Source organism: Protopterus annectens, chromosome 13.part0 (genome assembly GCF_019279795.1).
Source record: "Protopterus annectens isolate FY-2018-M chromosome 13.part0, PAN1.0, whole genome shotgun sequence".
NCBI lineage: Eukaryota > Metazoa > Chordata > Ceratodontiformes > Protopteridae > Protopterus > Protopterus annectens.
Window position 1 is genome coordinate 90,929,371 of NC_056747.1, and position 23,811 is coordinate 90,953,181.

A 23,811-nucleotide genomic window follows, 5' to 3' on the forward strand; every position below is an offset into this window, starting at 1 on the left:
GTGTTGGAGCTAGAGTAATGCTCCCAGTCTATGTTTGGGTAGTTGAAGTCGCCCAATATAATGGTGTTTGGAGAGACCTTCATATTTTACGGTGTTCTCAGGAAGGCCGAGTGGGGATGTCCTTCAAGGATGCATCTGCAGTCATCACATATGGGTTGTCCTGCCTCAGGCAGCCCTTCAGTCGGCTGGATTCCAAAGTCTGGGTCCGGCGTCGGCTGATGTCACCCTTTCCCCGACGTCAGAGCGCCTGGGGTATAAAAGCGTCAGCAGACGCCATCTTCCCCAGTCTTTCTTGCCGCGTGGTGCCCAAAGCAGAAGCAGTTCGCAAGTGCCGGTCAGCCAGCTCCTGTAATTCAGCTACTGAAGACTTCAAAAGCTAAGTACACCGTTGGGGACTCTTTCTTGCCTCAGCCGATGTCAGATAAAGTTAATAATTGCTTAACTTGTGGGAAACAAATACCTCATAAGGATTTCCACTCTTACTGCCTCCACTGCCTAGGCCCAGACCACGACGTCTCGGCCTGTTCAGCCTGTGCTTCCTTCAACCGACGCACTCTTAGACGTCGGGCAGAGTTTGCAGAGGAATTTTTTGGGGCTAGTTTTTCAAACAATATGCCGTCGGAGACTCCGACTTCACATTTAACAAAGAAACGGAAGGACAAGGACTGACACACGCGGGCCGTGGTTTCGGCTGAAACCACGGCCAGGCCTACCACGAGGGTCTCGGTCTCTGCTGAAACAGAGTCCTTGGTACTTCTGACCCCCGAAACCGCTCAACCGACAACCTCGGCCCCGGATGCCCCTGCTGAGTCGGTTATGGAATTTCCTTCAGAAACTGGTGTCTTGGAAACTGCCGACACCATTCCTCTAGACAAAACTACACCAGCACGTGGTGCAGCTAGGCCTCCTGCATCCATGTCCATAAAGGCATTCACCAGGGCTAAAGCTGCTAAACATACAAAAGCTATGCCTCCCAGGGTTATTCCTTAGGGACCCTCTACAAGTTCACAGATTCTTACTTTAGCAGAGGACCTTATTTCCTTAATTAGGGGCTCTCAACCCCATCCGGACAGGGGCTCTCAACCCCCCCCTAGACAAAAGGCCCAGGGTTGAGCCCTCTGATCCCCACTCCTCCGAGGAGGCCTCTGATGGCTGTGCTCTCTCGGACTACCAGGAGGAGGCTTTTTCAGCCTACGAGGATTCTGATGCAGAGGAATCAATCCCCTCGGCCTCCCCTCCTGAAGAACTATCCTTCGGGGAGACCCTTCACACTATGAGAGAGCATTTCAAATGGCAGGGCCAGGAATTCTCGGATTCCAGGAAAAGATTAAGAACTTTTCTGCATTTACCTCAGCATAGACCTTTGGCTATTCCTCCTGTTTTGAATGTCATTGATGATGTGTACTCTGAGTCTAGCATAACTCCTGACACTCTTCCTCCGGCCCCTGTCAAACCCGATAGGTACTACAGGGTCCCGGACTCGCATCTTTTTCTTTACAAGGCCCACTCTGCTGATCCAGAAACTATTTCCCAGGGCCCTAAAGGGGTTGCAGCTGCCACTACTAAAAATCCACTCCCCTCTGAAAGGGAGTCCAGGGCTTTAGAGAGATGGGGTAAAAAAGTGTATACTTCTGCTACTCTTTCTATGAGGGCATTAAATTGTCAATTTCATATGATACAGTACCAAGAGTATTTGTTAGATGAATTGCATAAGAAACTGTCTTCACCTGAACCCCTAGATCGCAAATCACTTCAGGATCTGGTACACAACTCCCAGCAGGTTAGCAACCATTTCTTACAGTGTGGTTATGATGCATTGGAAGCTTCATGTAGGTCAGCTATGACAGATGCAGTCATGCGTAGGCATGCTTGGGTGAAGGAACAATCTCTGCCAGACCATGTTAAAGCTAAGCTTCCGGATGCTCCACTGGAAAAGCAAAAGTTATTTGGCTCCACTGCTCAGGAGGTCTTAAAGAAATTTGAGGAAAAGGCAAAATCTGTACAAACAGTCAAAGATTTTCTACAAGTCCAACCACCAAGATTCAGCAGAAATTGGCCTGCCAAGAATTGGTCCTTTCCGGACACAGAAAGATTTCAGAGAGGCAAGAACAGGCGTGCCAGAGGTAGAGGGCAAGCTAGAGGCTCCTACAGAGGACGTCAGTGGCAGCCTCCCAACCAGAGAGGTAGTGCAGGACCTACAACTGCTGCACAAGGACAGACTCAATGACTTTGCTTTGACTCCGCCATCCAGGGCTCAATTAGAAGCACCTTTGGGTGGAAAGCTTTCTTTATTCTCAGAAAATTGGCACAGTATTACAAGAGACAAATGGACACTGCAAATAATAGACAAAGGATACAGGTTCCATTTTCACACATTGCCAAAAAGAAAAGGCATGCCAGACCTGCCACCAAATCAAAGGGCAGAGGCTTTGAAACAAATCTCCAACGTAATGCAAATGAAAGCTATAGAAAAGGTTCCTCTTTCAGAACAAGGCCAAGGATTTTATTCCAGACTATTCCTTGTTCCAAGAAAAGAAAATCAATGGAGACCTATTCTCGACTTGTCCGCACTGAATACTTATCTCATTGTGCCAAAATTCAAAATGCTGACTCTACAGCAACTCCTTCCCATGCTGGGCAAGGGGTCTTGGCTGGTGACTCTAGACCTCAAGGAGGCATACCTGCATGTCCCTATCAGACAAAGTTGCAGAAGACACCTCAGATTTCTTGCAGGTTCAGAGCATTATCAATTCTCAGCATTGCCCTTTGGCTTATCTACTCTGCCCAGAGTATTCACGAAATGCCTGGCATCAGTAATTGCACACTGCAGACTTCAGGGGATTCAAATATACCCATATCTGGACGACTGCCTTATACAAGCGGACAGCCAACAAACTTTGGTAAAGGACTTGAATTATGCCATCCACCTACTGCAGGCCTTGGGATATACAGTCAACATTCACAAATCAAGACTTGTTCCATCCCAAAGAATAGCTTTTCTGGGTGCGGATCTAGACACAACCACCCAAATGGCTTTTCTCACAGAAGAAAAACAAAGACAACTACCGGATTACTTCAAGAATCTGACAAGACAAACTCAGCTGACTGCAAGGGAAATCCTGCAGGCCCTGGGTTACATGGCATCTTGCATTCTTCTGATTCCACAAGCAAGGCTGCATATGAGGAAACTACAATGGTACCTAAGGAGTTTATGGACTCAGCACAGTCACAGCTTAGAAACTTTGATCCCACTCATTCCATGCCTCCAAAAGGAATTTGTGTGGTGGGTTCAAGCAAGCCAGTCAAACAGGGGTCTGCCCTTCAGCAAGCCAATAGCCAGCCAAACCATTACAACGGACGCTTCAGACCACGGTTGGGGAGCACACATGGAGGGCAGATGTATTCAAGGTCTATGGTCACAAAAGGAGCTACGCATGCACATAAACCAAAAGGAAATGCTGGCAGTGATACATGCAATCGAGGCCTTCAAACTCTTTCTGCATCAAGGCCACCTGCTAATAAGGACAGACAACACCACAGTTATGTGGTACATAAACAAGCAAGGAGGCACCCATTCCTACCCTCTTTGCAGACTGGCAATGAATCTATGGGAACTTTCCTTGAAACTCAATATAGAGCTGCAATCCCAGTTTGTGCCAGGAAAAGACAATATACTGCCGGACAGCTTAAGCAGAAATATCATGGATGCACATGAATGGATGCTGCACCCAGACATCTTCCTACAGATAACACAATCATGGGGAAGGCCAGACATAGATCTATTTGCCTCCCCCCACAATCATCAGCTGAAGAAATTCTGCTCAAGGACATACCACCCACAAGCATGGAAAGTGGACGCCCTATCTTTCACCTGGAGAACTCTAACAGTGTATGCATTTCCACCTCTTCCATTAATGACCAAGGTCTTACTGAAGATCAGGACAGAGCAGCCACAAGTGATTCTGATAGCTCCGGACTGGCCAAGACAGCACTGGTACCCACTGTTAAAGAGCATGTCACGCACGAAACCATGGCCTCTTCCTCAATGGCCACTTCTCCTGACACAGCACAATTACAAAACTCTGCATTCCAACCTGAAAACCTTGCAACTAACAGGCTGGAAAATACCTTGACTCCTCCTCAGGTTAAGCTATCCAAGAGAGTGAAGGATATCATCATGGAAGCTCGCCGGCCTTCCACAAAAAAGGCATATTCAGCAAAATGGAAAAGATTTCACACTTGGAGCACCACAAAGGGCCTAGATGCGACAGTGATGAACATGGCACATATCCTGGAATACTTGGCAGAAATGCTCCACAATGGCCTGTCTTACTCTTCCATTAAAATTCATGCTTCAGCAATTTCAGCAGAGTACAATACTGATCCACCTGTCTTTTCTCATCCTCTCCTAAGACAGTTTCTAAGAGGAATTAAAAACATCAATCCTCCAAGGAAACCTCCAGTGCCTACTTGGGACCTTAACTTCGTGTTGGAAAAACTAACTCTGCCTCCCTTTGAACCAGCAGCATCTGCAGAACTACAGTTCCTGTCTTGGAAGTCTCCTAAGACAGTTTCTAAGAGGAATTAAAAACATCAATCCTCCAAGGAAACCTCCAGTGCCTACTTGGGACCTTAACTTCGTGTTGGAAAAACTAACTCTGCCTCCCTTTGAACCAGCAGCATCTGCAGAAGTACAGTTCCTGTCTTGGAAGACCGCCTTCCTTCTGGCCATAACCTCAGCAAGAAGAGTATCTGAGTTACAGGCCCTCATGGCAGTACAGCCATTTCTTATTTTTCATCAGGACAGAGTCTCATTGAGAACCAATCCTTCATTTATGCCAAAGGTGGTATCCAGGGTCTCATTAAACCAAGCTATTCACCTGCCTACCTTCTTTCCAAATCCACAAAACAAAGGGGAGAAACTTCTGCACACCCTTGACATACACAGACAGTTGCGCTACTACTTGGACAGAACTAAAATCTACAGAAAAACTGACCAGCTGTTGGTAGCATATGCTGCTGGTGCACAAGGAAAAGCAATTTCCAAACAATTTCAAAATGGATAGGAAATTGCATTTGTTTTTGTTATTCCTTTCATGGAAAAACTGTGCCAGCTAACATAAGACCTCATTCCACCAGAGCCACAGCCACCTCCACAGCCTTCTTAAGAGGGGTGGCTACCAAGGACATTTTAGAAGCTGCTACATGGAGCTCCGTGCATACATTTTCCAAGCATTACAATTTACCTTTATATTCCAGATCCAGTGCAGGCTTTGCTACGGCAGTCCTGCAGGGCATTTTAGCTACACCATCCTTTACATAGATCCTCCATCCCCAGATTGGCTATGGTATTCTACCCATATGTGATGACTGCAGATGCATCCTTGAAGGACATAGTACAGTTTTGTACCTACCATAAATGTAGATGTCCGATAGGTATGCATGTGCAGTCAGGTTTACCCTCCCTCCTTCCCCTCTTTGGTATTTATTGGGTACTTTTCCCTCTCATAGCTAGCTGGGGTTATCTATTATGGTGTATTTGTTTTATATATATATATATATATATATATATATATATATATATATATATATATATATATATATATATATATATATACACATATATATTTCTGTGCATGTTTGGAATTTATTGCATTTCTCCAAATTTAGCCTTCCTTTGAGGGCACCTGGCATCTGGGGCAAGAAACACTGAGGAAGATGGCGTCGGTTCATGCTTTTATACCCCAGGCGCTCTGACGTCGGGGAAAGGCCGACATCAGCCCATGCCGAACCCAGACTTTGGAATCCGGCCGACCGAAGGGCTGCTTGAGGCAGGACAACCCATATGTGATGACTGCAGATGCATACCTATCGGACATCTACATTTATGGTAGGTACAAAACTGTACTTTCCTGGGTTTGGGAGGGTGGTCTGTAGCAGGCTATAAACTGGAAGGCAGTTTTACCCACTGTTAGTTGCACATATATAGTCTCTGATGCTTCGTGCTGTGCCACCAACCTGGAGGTGTGGGTATCTTTGATGAATATTGATATTCCCCCTCCTTTTGTGGTTCGGTCCAAGTTTTGGGGCCAAAAAGCATGGTATGAGGTATAACCTGGTAGTGCTGGGGTGCTCTCAGGAGCCTTGAACCAGGTTTCTGTTACTGCACAGATATCGATTTTCTCCATGCTAAGGAGTGTTTCGAGTTTGTGCATCTTGAGGTTTAGACTTCTGGCATTGAGTAGCATTACTCTTAGTTTGTTATCCCTTGTGATACCTATGGAGGTGGGTTTGTCTTTTGAGCCTTGCCTAAAAAAGGCACTATGGAGGTAGCAAGAGCCTTTACCAATATCCAAAAGCCCAGGGGTGACAGGGTTTTAAATACTTTCCGAAGGATACAGATTCCACTTCCACACTTTACCAACCCCAAACGGTTTGCCAGATCTACCCCCAAATCAGTGGGCAGAGGCTCAAAAGCAAGTTCTCTCTCAAGTATAAGGGCTATTCAAACTGTCCCAGAAGAGGAAAGGGGAACAAGGTTTCTACTCAAGACTTTTTCTGGTGCCCAGAAAAGACGATTCCTGGCGTCCTATCCCAGAGCTCTCTTTCCTAAACACTTTTTTCGTGATCCCAAAATTCAAGAAGCTAACTCTTCACCAGTTTCTTCCTATGCTAGGCAAGGATGCCTGGTTGGCAACACAGGATTTAAAGGAAGCCTACCTGCACATCCCAGTCAGGGAATCTTGCAGAAGATACCTATGCTTTGAAGCAGGCTACATGCGCTATCAGTTCTCTGCACTGCCCTTTGGCTTATCTACTGCACCCAGGGTATTCACAAAGTGCCTAGCTCCAGTCATTGCATTTTGCAGGCAAAGAAATATTCAAATATACCCATACCTGGACGATTGTCTAATTCAGGCAGAAACCCAGGACATACTTTTGAATTATCTGGCGTTTGTACAAAAGGTGCTAACTTCTCTGGGGTACACCATAAATGAAAAGAAATCACATCTTGTACCCTGCCAACAAATTGTATTCTTGGGAGCAAGCTTGAACACAACTTCCCAGATGGCTTTCCTCATGCCAGAGAAACAAGTTCATTTGACAGCTTACTTCAAACTAATGGCCACAAAGACCCTGCTATCTGCAAGACAAATAATGCAAGCCTTGGGGTTCATGGCCTCCTGCATTCTCCTAATTCCATATGCAAGACTGCATATGAGGAAAATACAATGGTATCTAAAAAGCCTGTGGTGTCAACATTCTCAGGATCTAGAAGCAAGGATTCCTGTCATACCTTGCCTACAGTTAAGTTCCTTTGGTGGGCAGAGGCCTGCCACTAAAACAAGGGACTGCCATTCACTCTACCCCGTGCCAACCAAACCCTAACAACAGACACATCAGACTATGCATGGGGGGCTCCCTTGGCAGGGAAGTGCATTCAGGGCAAATGGAACCCAAGTCAAATGCACCTGCATATCAATCAAAAAGAAATGTTAGCTGTACAGAATGCTCTGACAGCCTTCAAGGACCAGATTTTTCCATGACAATTAATGGTAAAGACGGACAACACCACTGTAATGTGATACATAAACAAGCAGGGGGGAACCCACTCATACTCTCTCTGCAAACTAGCCATGGCTCTGTGGAACACAGCCTTGAGCTTACCACGTGCACCTACAGGCTCAATTCCTGCCAGGAAAGCTAAATACACTGGCAGACGAGCTAAGCAGAAATCTCATGGACCCACATGAGTGGAAACTGGAACCAAAGACGTTCAACATGTTGATAAACAAATGGGGGAGCCCATGTATAGACCTGTTTGCCTCCCCACAGAACTACCAATTGGACAAATTCTGCACAAGGACTCCCCACAAACAAACTGGAAAGTGGATGCCCTGCCCTTCACCTGGAAAAATCTGTCAGTTTATGCCTTTCCTCCTCTGCCTCTCCTCTCCAAAGTACTACTAAAGATCAAACTGGACAAACCAAGGATATGATTGCACCGTACTGGCCACGCCAACACTGGTACCCCAACTTTACACAGTGTATCACTGCTGGCACCATGGCACCTGCCTCAGACCCCTACCCTGCTGTCCCAGCAGGTGGGCCAGATTCTGCACCCTCAGCTTCAAACCCTGAACCTGGCAGCCTGGCTAATTACCTGATCTCTCCATTACCATCCCTCAGTAAACAAGTGTTGGATGTCATTCTGGAGGCAAGGAGGCCTAGTACTAGAAAATTTTATGCTGAAAAATGGAAAAGATTCTGTTCCTGAAACCAAACTCGGGATGGGCACAGCAACATCCAAGTTACCTCAGATTTTTCAATACTTAACTGAGATGCTTCACAAGGGTCTTTCCTTTTCCTCCATCAAAATTCATGCCTCAGCCATTTCAGCTCATTATGACACAGAACCACCCCTCTTCTCTCATCCACTGCTCAAGCAGTTCCTCAGAGGGGCCAAAAACATAAGACCACCCAGGAGAGCCCCAACTCCAGCCTGGGACCTTAACTTTGTATTGGAAAAGCTCACTCTGCCTCCTTTTCAGCCAGCTGCAAGTGTAGAGTTGAAATTCCTTTCTTGGAAAACAGCCTTCTTTTTAGCCATCACTTCAGCAAGAAGGGTGTTTGAATTACAGGCCCTTATGGCAGTGGAGCCTTTCATCATCTTTCATAAGGACAGGGTGTCACTCAGGACCAATCCCTCCTTCATACCCAAGGTAGTATCCAGCGTGGCTCTTAATCAGTCCATTCACTTGCCAACCTTCTTTTCTAATCCACAGAATAAAGAGGAACATATACTGCACTCCTTAGATGTGCACAGACAACTTAGATTTTACTTGGACAGGACTAAACCTCTCAGGAAATTGGAACAGCTGCTGATTGCATTTGCTGCAGGGGCAGAGTTGTAGGCCATTTCAAAGCAAACCATTTCCAAATGATTAGGCCATTGCATTCATTTCTGCTATAAGCACCATGGAAAACCTATCCCACAGGGGATAAGACCACATTCAACTAGGGCTGCATCTACCTCTGCAGCCTTTCTCAGAGGTGTCCCTACTAAGGGCATCCTAGAAGCTGCTACCTGGACTTCTGTACATACTTTCACCAAGCATTACCATTTGCCAATTTTCTCTAAATCCAGCGCTTGCTTTGCCACTGCAGTTTTGCAAGGCCTTGTAGCTGGTCGTACTGCTATCTAAATTCCTTCTCCCATCCTTAGCTCTGGGAATCTACCCAAATGTAATGACTGCAACAGTGAAACATGAAGAACATAGTACAGTTGTGTACACTTACCATAAATGTAGATGTTCGAGTGTATTCACTGTTGCAGTCCTGGTTACCGTCCCTCCAGTCCCCTGACTTCTTTTGGCTATACCTCTTTTCCTTTTTACCAGGCTTAAAGCTTTTTGGTGTATTTGCTTTTTTGTTGGAGGTTGTAACCTTGTATATATATTTTACTGCTTTCCATTAGTGAGGCACCTGACATCTGGGGCAAGAAAATCTGATGTCGGCTGCATGCTTTATACCCCTGACTACCTAACATCATGAAGATGAGACAGCAACCGACGCAGGACCCAAGACTTTGATAATCAGGCCGACTGAGGGCTACTGCAAGCAGATAAACCAAATGTGATGACTGCAACAGTGAATACACTTGAACATCTACATTTATGGTAAGTGTACACAACTGTACTTTCCTTCTGCTTACCCTTCTGTCATTACAGTGGCTTCTGATAAGCCCTCTATGTTGCTTCCCTCCACCACCCATCTTCCCTCTGACAAAGATAGCAAACATATGAAGAGGTTAGGCAAAAAACTATACACTTCTGCCACCCTCACCTTTAGGGCTATCGGTTTTCAAACACACATGACTAAGTACACCTTGAAATGTTTGTCCCAGCTTTCTAAAATTATTTCAAATTTGCATGACTCTGAGAATAAGTCTTTGGCTTCATCTTTGCTTGGAGCATCTTTTCAAGTGGCATGCCATTCAGTAAAATGTAGTTATGATGCTGTGGAGGCTTCAGCTAGGACAGTTGCCACAGGTTCAGTCCTGAGATGATTTTCCTGGTTGAGACTTCAACCTTTAACAGAAGACATTAAATCCAAACCTGTGGATGCTTCTCTGGATAATTCAGCCTTGTTTGGACTTACTGTCGTTGACTTGTTTAAAACTTTACAGGAGAAGGGTAAGGAGATGCAGGAACTGAAACATCCTGTATTCCCATGTACCAAAATTACAAAGGAATTATCTTTCTAAACCTGTGTTTGTTAGGTCAGTACTGGCCCCCTCCAGCTAAGGCTAAAAAGTGTTTTAAGAGACCTCAGCAATTTAAGGCTACCCAGCAAGCCGCACCTGAAAAACAGCCCTTTCCAGACAGACCAGGGTTCATCTGACTATTAGGACCCCAAAAACCTTCCTGTCTTTCCCTTTTGACTCCAGCTTGGGAAAACATTGCACAGGATTTTTAGGTACTCACCATCATAGAAAAGGGTTATTTCATGGCCTGGAATTCACTCCTGCCTTTCAGAGGTATCTCATAACCTCCCAGAGAGCAACTGCCACATTTTCCAAAGGTGCTGCAAGACCTGTTGAATCAAGTCACCATTCAACCTGTTCCATTAAATCAAAGGGGAAAAGGGTTCTCTTCAAGGATTTTCTTGGTACCGAGAAAAGAGGACCCTTGGAGAAGACCCATCCTGGACCTCTCCTTTCTCAACACCTTCTTGAAAGTGCCTACATTTAGAATGCATGTTTCACAAACCATTTTCCCTCTGATCATCCCACAAGCCTTAATGGACTCCATAGACACAAAGGATGCTTACCTACACATCCCCATTTATCCCAATTACAAGATTTTTTTTACAATTCTCTGTAGCCTCTTGGCACTTTGTTTTCTGCCTTGCTTGGTCTTTCCACCACCCAAAAGGAGTATTCACGAAATACCTAGTCCCAGTTATTGCTTACTGCAGACTTCAGGGCATTCAGGTCTTCCCATACATGGACAACCTTCTCTTTTAGGGAGTCAGTCCAGGAGCACTAGGGCACAATTAAGGTCTGCCATTTCCATCCTGCAATTTCTGGGTTTCACGATACACTACCAAAAATCTTCCCTCTCCCCATCTCAGGACCACATATTTCTGGGATGCAGGGTGCAGACCGACCTTGATGGTCTCTCCCCCCACTCAGAAGGCTCAGGAGCTCATTTCCTTTTTTTTCAAAGCCTTATTCCTCTAACTTGCATCACTGCAGGAATTTTCTCAGAACCCTGGGCTTTGTGACATCCACCATCCCAGTGCTTTCCGCTGGCAGTACTGCACATGAGAAAAATACATTGGTTCCTGAATTCAGTGTGGCTGCAACAGGCACATCCAGTAGAGTTCATAGTTCCCCTTTCCCTTGTCTGAAGAGGGAGGTCACTTGTTGGATTCAACAGCTGACTACTAACCCAAGTCTCCCACTCCATCCTCTACCACCTGCTCAGGAGATGTTCACAGATGTCTCAGATGGTTTACCATCAAAACTTCGAAGGCAAAAATCATTTGTGATCAAAAGAGTGAAATAAAATTCTGAAAACAAAAACATTTTGCCTAAATGTTGAACATCATTAACACAACAAGTGACATTTGACATACCAGACTTCCAGTTTTGAAAGTCCATATGTCCTTTTATATTTTAACAGGGGGGAAAGCCACCCTGCACCCTCCACTACCCCTGCAAATCATATATACCAACTCCAAGATTGCACTACAGTGAGGGAAAGGGGAAATTCCTTTGTCCTCACTGTACCATGATCTCCATTCACAATATCAACTCATAATAACAAATCAAGCTTTAATTTCGTTATTATGATTTTGTATTATTCCAGTTTGGCATTATGAAAGTTTGAAAACTTATTTTCGGACGCACAATTTTCCAACACAAGCCTTTGAAAATTTGATGCCAAACTGTATCAGACAGAGGATGGGGAGTAGCTTTCAGCTCCATAAAAGTGCAAGGGACCTGGTCTCCTTGTCAAAGAAGGGAATACAATGTACTAGGCCTGCAAATGTGGGACCTGTCTTTCAAACTTCAGACCCCCCTCAGGCTTTGTATATCCCTTCCAGCCTGAACATAGTGGCAGACACCTTGAACAGGTCCAAAACACAATTCCATGAATGGATACTTCACAGGAGTGTGTTCCCTGGACATTATCCACTGATGGGGTTACTCCACAAATAGACCTTTTTGCATCCCCCATGAACAGACAACTTCCACAGTTTTGTACCAGGGATCCACTTCCTGTGGTCTGGAAGGTGAACACCCTCAGCTTTTCATGGAAAGGGATGATGTCCTTCATGGATGCATCTGCAGTCATAACAAGTGGGTTGTCCTGTCGTCAGGCAGCCCTTCAGTCGGCCGGATTCCAAAGTCCGGGTCCGGCTTCGGCTGATGTCGCACTCCACCCGACGTCATCTCTGTTGGTCTTCGGGTATAAAGGCATCAGCCGACGCCATTTTCCTCAGTCTTTCTTGCCGCGTGGCGCCCGAAGCAGAAGCTGTTCGCAAGTGCCGGTCGGTCGGATCCAGAGATTACTTCTACCGAATACTACTTCGAAGACTTCTAAAGCTAAGTACCCCGTTGGGGACTTTTTCTTGCCTCAGCCGATGTCAGAAAAAGTTAACAATTGTTTAAACTGTGGGAAACAAATACCTCATAAAGATTTCCACTCTTACTGTCTGCCTTGTTTAGGCCCAGCCCACGACGTAGCAGCCTGTTCGGCCTGTGCTTCCTTCAACCGGCGAACGCTTAGGCGTCGGTCGGAGTTCGCAGAACAGTTTTTCGGTTCTGATTTTGCGTACATTATGCCGTCGGATCCTCCGACTACCCAATCTGGCAAAAAACGCAAAGATAAAGACCGACACTTGTGGTCCGCGGTTTCGGCCGAAACCTTGGTCAAGCAAATCATGAGTGTCTCGGTTTCGGCGAAACCGAGAGAACTGAACAAAGTACAGCTGAACCTATTCCTACAACTGAGGCCCCTGCTACAACTCTTGAAACGACTTCAGAAATTTTACCCACTACGGTGGTTGACTTATCAGACACCATCCCTTGGATGTTTCTACCCCAGCACGTGGTGCTGCTAGGCCTCCAGCAGCCATGTCCATTAAGGCCTTCGCCAGGGCTAAAGCTGCCAAGACTACTAAAACAGTGCCTGTTAAACCACCCCATCCAGGCCCTCTTCTAGTTCTCAAATGCTTACCTTGGCAGAAGATTTAATTTCTTTAATTAGAGGATCTCAATCTCACCCAGACAGGGCCTCTCAGCCCCAGAGAAGAGACCTAGGGCAGAGCCCCCGAGCCAGTGTCCTCTGATGATTCTGCTGATGAATCAGACATAACTGACCAGCCAGAGGCTCCCTTCTCCAATTTTGAAGATTCTGATGCTGAAGAATCCATCCCAGCTGCTTCCCCACCAGAAGAATTTTCCTTTGGGGAAACTTTGCATGCCATGCGAGAACAGTTCCAATGGCAGCAACAGGATTTTTCAGACTCCAGAAAAAGACTTAGGACCTTTCTGCACCTCCCTCAGCACAGGCCCTTGGCTATACCCCTGTTCTCTCTGTGGTGGATGATGCTTTCAATGATGCTTGCTCCGCTCCAGATTCTTTACCCCAGCCCCTACCAAACCAGACAGATTTTACAGGGTGCCAGATACTCATCACCACCTTTACAAGGCTCCACTTGCAGACCCAGAAACTATATCCCAGGGCCCCAAGGCAGTAGCGCGACCATAGCTAAAAACCCTATTCCTTCTGAAAGGGAAGCAAGGTCATTAGACAGATGGGGTAAAAGGTCTACACTTCAGCTACTCTCTCAGCTAGAGCTTTAAACTGTAAGTTTCACATGATACAATACCAAGAGTTTATGCTGGATCAGTTAAGTGAAAAGCTAACCACTGATGAATCTCTTGATAAGAAATATGTATTAGATATGGTAAATAACATACAACAGGTTAGCAACCATTCCTTAAAATGTGGCTATGATGCACTGGAGGCTTCATTTAGATCAGCCATGACAGGCACAGTGATAAGAAGGCATGCATGGCTAAAGGAACAAGTTTTACCGGATCATGTTAAAGCTAAGTTGCTAGATGCTCCTATGGACAAGACAAGTTTGTTTGGTACATCTGCCCAGCAGGTTATGAAGAAAATGGAAGAAAAGGCAAAATCTGTTCAAACTGTTAAAGATTTCTTGCAGGTTCAACCCCAAGGTTTAGCAGGAACTGGCCTGCCAAAAATTGGTCCTTTCCTGACTCCACAAAATTTCAAAGGGGCAGGAATAGACGTTCCAGAGGCAGAAACCAATCCAGAGGAGGTGCCTACAGAGGAAGACAGTGGCAAGGTAACAACAGAGGCACAGACACGGCCACTGCCACTACATCAACACAACCACAGTGACTTAACCCTATACCCGCCTACCAGGGAACAAATAGCAGCTCCTCTAGGCGGAAAGTTAACCTTATTTTCAAAGAACTGGCACTACATAACAAAGGACAAGTGGATTTTACAAACCATAGATCAAGGTTACCGGTTTCACTTCCACACTATTCCAGTCAAAGAGGAATGCCAAATCTACCTCCAAATCAAAAAACAGAGGCTCTACGCCAGATAATGGAGTTAGCAAACATGAGAGCTGTGGAAAGAGTGCCAGCAGCAGAGCAAGGAAAGGGGTTCTACTCCAGACTATTCCTAGTTCCAAGAAAGGAAAAAGTTGGAGACCAATTCTCGACCTGTCCACCTTAAATACATACATCATTGTCCCAAAATTCAAAATGCTGACCCTACAGCAACTTCTTCCCATGCTGGGCAAGGAGTCTTGGCTGGTAACTCTAGATCTCAAGGAGGCATACCTGCACGTCCCCATTCGACCAATCTGCAGAAGATACCTCAGATTTCTTGCAGGATCAGAGCACTATCAATTCTCAGCATTGCCTTTTGGCTTATCTACTGCGCCCAGAGTATTCACAAAATGCCTGGCATCAGTAATCGCCCATTGCAGACTTCAGGGAATTCAAATTTACCCATACCTGGACGACTGTCTGCTACAAGGGGACAACAAAAGCAAGCTGACAACAGATTTACAAAGGGTCATTTGCTTGCTACAAGCACTGGGATACACAGTCAATTTACAAAAGTCAAGGCTAATACCATCCCAAACAAGGACTTTCTTGGGCGCGGAATTGGACACAGTAAAACAAATGGCATTCCTGACTACAGAAAAACAAAAGAACTCCTCTATACTTCTTGGCACTAACAAAACTGAACAAGTTAACAGCAAGAAAAGTACTGCAGGCCTTGGGCTTCATGGCATCATGCATAATCTTGGTTCCATTTGCCAGACTACATATGAGAAAACTACAGTGGTACCTAAAGAATTTATGGTACCAACACAGACACAGTCTAGAAACAGAAATCCCACTAATTCCATGCTTAAAACAGGAGTTCCTATGGTGGGCTCAGGCATGCCAGTCAAACCCAGGCCTACCCTTTCGCAGATGTCAAGCAAGCCAGACCATCACAACAGACGCTTCAGACCTAGGATGGCGGCACACATGCTGGACAAATGCGTGCAAGGATTGTGGACACAGGATCAACTTCAACTGCACATCAACCTAAAAGAAATGCTGGCAGTAAAACTGGCAATCCAAAAGTTCAAACCATTTCTCAAAGAGGGCCAGTTGATGATAAGGACAGACAACACCACAGTCATGTGGTACATCAACAAACAGGGAGGCACTCATTCATACCTCCTATGCAGAATGACCTTGGAGCTGTGGACCCTGGCACTCAGCTACAACATCCAGTTACAGGCAATATTTGTAACAGGGAAAGACAATACCCTAGCAGACATATTAAGCAGAACCACTTCGGATGCCCACGAATGGAAGCTTCATCCGGACATCTTCAAGACCATCTCAAAGAAATGGGGAATGCCACAGATAGACCTATTCGCATCTCCTCTCAATCACCAGCTCAAAAAATTCTGCACAAGGACATTCCACCCATTAGCATGGAAAGTGGATTCGCTCTCTTTCAACTGGAAAGGCCTAACAGCATATGCATTCCCGCCTCTTCCTTTGATACACAACGTACTACTAAAAATCAAGGAAGAACGTCCAAGGATAATCCTGATAGCTCCAAACTGGCCAAGACAACACTGGTACCCACTACTGAGGAGCATGTCTCGAACAATATGTGGACAATTCCCTGATGCCTTTGATGTTAACGCAGAACAACTACAGCATCATACATCCAAACCTAAAACCTTACAACTGACTGCATGGAACATCACATAACAGCAGCTATTCCAGAACTTTCCCAAAGAGTTAAAGACATTATTCTGGAAGCACGCAGACCTTCAACAAGAAGGAACTATGCTGGAAAATGGAAAAGGTTTGTCATCTGGAGTACGGAAAGAGGAAAAGATGTGTCAAACATAGATATGCCTAACATTCTGGAGTATCTGGCGAACTTCTTCATTCAGGCCTGTCCTACTCCTCCATCAAGATACATGCATCAGCTATTTCAGCAGAATACAGCTTTGATACACCTGTTTTTTCGCACCCTTTGCTCAGACAATTCCTCAGAGGAATCAAGAATGTAAAACCTCCAAGGAAACCACCATTACCAGCTTGGGATTTAAATTTTGTGCTAGAAAAGTTGACACTAGCACCCTTTGAACCAGCAGCAACAGCAGACCTACAACACCTATCATGGAAAACTGCTTTCCTACTGGCAATTACTTCAGCAAGGAGGGTTTCAGAACTACAGGCCTTAATGGCAGTGCAACCCTTCCTAATCTTCCACCAAGATAGAGTGTCCATGAGGACTAATCCTACATTTATGCCTAAGGTGGTATCCAGAGTGTCTTTAAACCAGGCAATCCACCTACCTACCTTCTTTCCCAACCCACAAAACAGAGGGAAAGAATACTGCATACCTTGGATGTACATAGACAGCTACGCTACTACTTGGACAGAACAAAAATAGCAGAAAGACTGACCAACTTTTTGTAGCCTATGCAACAGGAAGGGAAGGAAAAGCTATTTCCAAACAGACAATCTCCAAATGGATAGGAAATTGCATACGATTCTGTTACTCCTTCCATGGAAAACCAATTCCACAGAACATAAGACCTCATTCTACAAGAGCAACAGCCACTACCACAGCCTTCTTACGAGGAGTGGCAACCAAAGACATTATTGAGGCGGCTACTTGGACCTCCGTGCATACATTTGCCAAGCATTATAATTTGCCTCTATATTCCAGATCCCGAGCAGGGTTTGCCACTGCTGTACTGCAAGGGATCCTAAACACACCATAATCTACCTTTATCCTCCTCCCCTAGTTGGCTATGGTATTCTACCCACTTGTTATGACTGCAGATGCATCCATGAAGGATATAGTACAGTTTTGTACCTACCATAAATGTAGATGTCCGAACTGGATAGCACCTGCAGTCAGGATTACCCCCCAACATCCCCGCTGTGGTACACCTAGAGTGCTTACCCTTCTAATAGCTAGCTGTTGGGGAGTCTTTATGGTGTATTTGTTTTGTATATGTACATACATGCTTATTGTTGTGTTTACCTCTATCTATTTGGAAACATTGGCATCTATCCAAATTTTAGCCTGCAAGAGGGCTACTGGCATCTGGGGCAAGAAACACTGAGGAAAATGGCGTCGGCTGATGCCTTTATACCCGAAGACCAACAGAGATGACGTCGGGTGGGGTGCGGCATCAGCCGAAGCCGGACCCGGACTTTGGAATCCGGCCGACTGAAGGGCTGCCTGACGACAGGACAACCCACTTGTTATGACTGCAGATGCTATCCAGTTCGGACATCTACATTTATGGTAGGTACAAAACTGTACTTTTCTGTATGCATTCGCTCTCTTTCCCTCATTTCAAAAGTCCTGCCAAAGATTCAACAGGACAAACCAAAAATTTTGATAATGACTCCCTCTTGGCCAAGATGGCATTGGCTCCCCCTACTCCTGTATTTAGTCAAGGGCAATGACCACAAGTTACCCCACAGAGTGGACCTTCTCGCACAACACAAAGGAACTCTCATCTATCCCCACTTGCCTGCTCTTCAGCTGATGTTGTGGGTGATAGGGTTTTAATTCCTTTCTGACACCTTTTTTCATAGGACATCTGCAAGAGGTTGGGAAACCCAATACTAGAAAATCTTTTTTATCCAAATGGAAGAGGTTTTCACTTTGGTGTCTCTCTTAACCGTTGAGTCCCACTGGTTCTGTTGATATCTGTGTGAATTGTTGGATGCTGGCTTAACTTACTCTTAAGTAAAAGTGCATCTGTCAGCTGTTTTTGCCTGTCTGCCACTTTTTCCACCTTCAGTCTCTAGATTTGAGGCTAAACAATTCTTAAAAGGCATCCTTCACATGGGACCCCAAGGAAATCTGTCTTCCCCCAGGATATTACCTTTGTATTGGAGAAGCTGACCTGTCCCTTTAGAGCCAGCAGCTTCTGCTTCCCTGAGATACTGCTGCTGGAAAACTATTTTGCAGCTTGCACTAACCTCAGCCAGAAGGGTTTCTGAACTCCAGGCCCTTATGTCTTCTCCTCCTTTCTTGGTGTTCTAGAGACAGTGTGTCTCAACATTAATCCTTCATTTATGCCTAAAGTGGTAAACAAGTTATCCCTCAACCAGTCTATTCATTTACCTGCCTTTTTCCCTTCTCCACAAAACTCTGTGGAGGGGGTTCTGCACACTTCGGATGTACACAGACAGCTTAGGTTGTACATTGACAAAACAAAGAATATCAGGAAATCTGACGAGTTGTTCGTCTTCTTTCACCCAAAAGCTTTAGGGCTTCCTGTCTCTAAACACATTGTTTCCATCTGGCTTTCTAAAGTGATTTCCTTTTGCTATGAACACAATGGAAAGAGCCTCCCTTTTCCTGTTAAGGCACACAGTGCCAGGGCTGTTGCTTCCTCTGGTGCCTTCTTGAAAGGACTGGACACTAACTCCATTCTGGAGGCAGCTACCTGGTCTTCAGTCCATACCTTCAAACATTACAAACTGGACATTGCCAAAACTAGGGCATGATTTGCCAGGGCTATTCTCCATGGTTTCATGGAGACCTGCACTCTCAGGCTTTCTCCCGCATGTAAATAATACTGTAACAGAGGAAGAGAAAGACATAGATTAGTTGTGTAAAATCTTACCATAACAATAGATGTCCTTCCCTTCTCTTTGTTGCAGTATTCCATCCCTCCCTCCTTCCTTTCCCCTGACTTTGTTCTTTATTGGATGTACTTAGCCTACATACTTTCCTTAGACAGAAGTTCCTCATAGGACACACTGTTCTGAGGATGATGTGTGCGTACATCACTTTTATGGCCTACATCCGATAGCAGCCTTTCATTATTTTTTGGTGTCACTTATTTAAGCCAGCAGCATGACATTCCAAACTGTCAGTTCTGTGCTCACTGTAATAGCTGAACTATCAATCATAGGGCTGAGATTTTAGCAGCTAATTAGTGCCTTCACATACCATGTCAACCACCGGTCAAGCTGAAGATTATCTCCCTAGGCATAAAAAGGAAAAGTGCTTCAGACTTGCGGCCTCAGATGCTTGATTTCTATCCGACAGTACTCCTAGGCTTGTGATCCTCAAAGAAGGTGAGGCATCTTTGCAGCTTCCTTTGGTGACAGGTTGTGGGGCAGTCCTCTATCAAGACCCATTTGGAGTCCGATATGCCTCTGGGTCCCTCTACTTTCTTACAAGCCAAAGGACTTAGTTCGTTGGTTGGGTCCAGGGCCACTTTGCAGGTTCCGATTTCAGTGAGAACCAATAACAGTTCCTCTGCTTTTCAGGAGATTGCCTCTGCTCCCCTCCTTTAGGAGTCCATCAATCATTCACATTTGGGTCATAGTGAGGAGGTCTCATTAGGCCTAGGCCTAAGGCTTCTCATAAAGCTTCATCCACCTTACCTGTGCTTAGGTGTACCAATTCCCAAACTCAGGCCTATCAGAAAGACAAAGTGAGGTTAGCCAAGGATTTGATTTCCTTGGTCATATCAGGACACCTCCCACACCCTGAATTATCCCCTGTAAAAAAAGAGAGGGATACTTCACCCTAGGAGTTTTATGACTCCTTTGAATCCAAGGATGATTTTGCTAAGGAAGAATACACTTTTGTGGAGGGTGCAGCCATTGCTTCCTACAGGGATTTTGATTCTGAGAACTGTGCCTTAGTGCCTCAAGAACTGGACCCTCATTCCCAGGGATCTTGGAGTACAGAAAAGCATTCATAGAGGTGACAGACTCAAGTTCAGACACCCCTTCATTCATTCATGCTCCCCAGATATTCCTCCAAACCAAAAGGCTGAGACATTAAACCAAATACAGCTGCTATACACCCAAGGCTCAGGAGAAATCTGTACCAACCTCTTTGCATGGAAAAGGTTTTCACTCCATACTTTTCCTAGTTCCCAGAAAAAAAGGTACCTGAAGACCAACCTGTTAAGGCTCAACTTATTCTTGCAGGTCATATAATTCAGATCCTAACTCTACAACAGCTACTGCCCGTGATCTCCTCCCACACCTTCATGGTAACCTTAGATCTTAAGGATGTATACCTCCACATCCCCACAGAATAATCTCACAGGAGGTTTTTATGTTTCAAAGCAGGTGTGAAGCATTCAGTTCTGTGCTCTGCCCTTTGTCTTCTATACTGCACCCAAGGTTTTGACAAAATGCCTAGCCCTGGTGATGGCCTTCTGCAGGGCAAAGGGAATTCAGATTTTCCCTTGAGATGATTACCTCATTTAGGCAACAGGTCTAGAAAAACTCAAAGCAGATCTGCTTTACACCCAAAATATACTGATTTCAGTGGGGTTCACTAGTAGTATCCAAAAGTCTCGGATCAACCCCACAAAACAGGATTGTGTTTCTGGGAGATTTACTGCCCTCATCTCTTTAGAAGCCTTTCTCCCTCCAGACAAGGTTATCTTTTTAACTCTGTAATTCAAAAAGCTCCTTGTCAGGAAATACCTCCTAGCCGGAGAGTATCTCAGGGCCATAGGTTACATGGCCTCTTGCATCCTAATGAGCCCCCCTGGCCACACTACATTTGAGGAAACTGCAGTGGTACCTTAAAAACATGCTGTGCTGACATTCTCATTCTCACTTCCAGGATAAAACTTCTTCCTTGCTTCAGGAAAGAATTTGCCTGGTGGGTCTGATCATGCTGCCTCAGTCCGGGCCTTACCTTCAAGATCATCCCTCAGGACCAAACTCTGACAACAGATGCATCAGAAATAGCCTGGGGAGCCTACTACAACTTCCAGACTGAAGGCAGATGGGATTCCCAGTTCAGAAACAAACACATCAACCTGAAAAAACTGATGGCATTCCAAAAAGGCCTTTAAAGAACAATAGAATCCAGGAGTCTTCCTGGTAAAGAGACAATACCATGGTTATGTGGTACATAAACAAGCAGAAGGCTATCTACTCCCTTTGCTGCTTAGCCATTGATCTTTGGGAAACAGCAAGCTCCCAAGGATTGCACTTCATGGCACAGTACCTAACAGGAGAAGATAATCAACTAGTGGATCAACTCATCAGGAGCCTGTCGGACGCCCTCAATGGGCAACTGCATCTGGAAGTTTTTTGCAGCATAGTCAGACTGGGGTGTGCCACAAATGGACATTTGTGCCACTAAAGAAAATCCTCACTTGGAAAAGCTTTGTTCCAGGAACAAAATCAGGTCAGTCTGCAACATAGATACTTTTTTCTTCCCTTGGACAGGCCTGTTCCTCTATTCCCTCGCTACCCAGAATACGGCTAAAAATAAGGGAAGAAGGGCCAAGTGTCATTCTAACAGCCCCAGATTGGTCAAGACAGCACTGATAACCCTCTATTGCTCAGTCTAACCAACAGGCAACCATGTCTGCTGCCACAGAGAGTGGGCCTGTTAACGCAGAACAAGGGCACCATCTTGTACCCCAACCTGCACGCACTCAAATTAACAGCTTGGATGATAGTTTGATCCCATGGAGGAGAGTCACTCCTCGACGTCCTGGAGATTCTGAAAGAACCCAGGAGACCTAGCACGAGTAAGTCTTAATCCGCCAAGTGGAAAAGATTCATTTTTATGGTGCAGACAAAAGGGACAAAGCCCTTCGGAAGCTCTGATCCCTTTGATCCTCTCATACTTTGCAAGACTTTTTGAAAAAGGACTGTCCTAATTCTCTATTAAAATCCATGCTTCAGCTGTTTGTTTTCTCAGCCTCTTCTCTTTTCCCTTCCTCTCGTGAAACAGTTTCTGAGAAGGGTTGTTCACATTAGGCCTCCCAGAAAACCACCTGCTCCCCCCCCCCCCAGGACCTCAGTTTCATTCTGGAGAAGCTTATCCTCCCTCCTTTTGAGCCAGCTGCTTTCGCAGATATAACATTCCTTACCTGGAAGACCACTACTAGCCATTACTTCAGTCATAAGGGTTTCAGAGCTTCAGACCAGTGTGTGTAGAACCATTCATCATTTTCCGCCCAGAGTATTTCTTAGGACCAGTCCATTTTTATGTCCAAGGTGATGACAGAAATTTCTTTAAACCAGGCCATACAGTTGCCAGCAGGACCTTTCATACTTTGGATGTGCATAGGCAAACTCCCTTGCTCCTTGGACAGAACCAAGAATGTCAGGAAGTCGGAACAACTTTTTGTGGCCTTTGCCATTTGCTGTAAGGGGAGGCAAATCTATCTCCAATTGGATCTCCCAATGGATCTCTGTATGCTACAACCATCATGAGAAGAAGCCTTCAGACTCTGTGAAGACACATTTGCACTAATTAGGACTGCAACATTGAAACATGAAAAATATAGTACAGTTGTGTGCACATGCCATAAATGTAGATATTCAAGTATATCTACGGTTTCATTATTTTCCTCCCTCCTTCCATCTTTTCCTATGGGATAGGGTTGGTTATTCTCCTCAGCTCCATGGTACTCCCTCCTTGATACATATTGTAGTATACAAGCTTAGGCTTGTGACCTCAATACCCACTAGGGAGTTCCAACCCACCGAAGGTAAGAAAATACTGTGACCATGACATTGCACAACTTGCTTTATACCCAGACATTGGACAGGACATCCACTGGCTGTAGGAGAAGGAGAAAATCACAGGTAGTTGGGCCAGGTAAGGGTTTCCATGGAAGGAAATCTCTGAAGTCGGGACTGTAACAGTGAATACACTTGAAAATCTATATTTATAGTAAGTTTACACAACTGTACTTCCTTAGCTTTGAAACAAGGGGCAGCCACCTGTAAATGTAACTAAGGAATCTCAAGCTAGGAAATGCCCTAAAAAGATGGAAAATTGGCTCTATCATGTGCAAGTCTGTGATTGTCAGTCCTGCAAAGAGATAATGGTATCAGTTCTATAGAACTACAAGTTTGTCTTCCTTGAAGTCTCCAACAGAGAGATCCCCATCTTTGTGTTCCTTTAAAAGTCAACAGCATGATACTGATTGTTGTTTGCTAATGCTTCTCAAGATAACTACTGCGCCATTGAGAATTACATTTTCCAGGCACCTCCATTTGGCAAAAAAAAAAAAAACCTCCTCCTCCTGATATTCTAGTTGTTTTTGTACATGCACATTTTGGTCCTCTGATAGAAAATATCTTCTCTTGTTTTTTTTAGGCAAAATGTGAACAATTCTAGCTTGCCAAGCTGCATTTACTAGGTGTTAACACCTTTGGCTTCAGTCCCAGTCCTGTTGATGTCTGCGAAT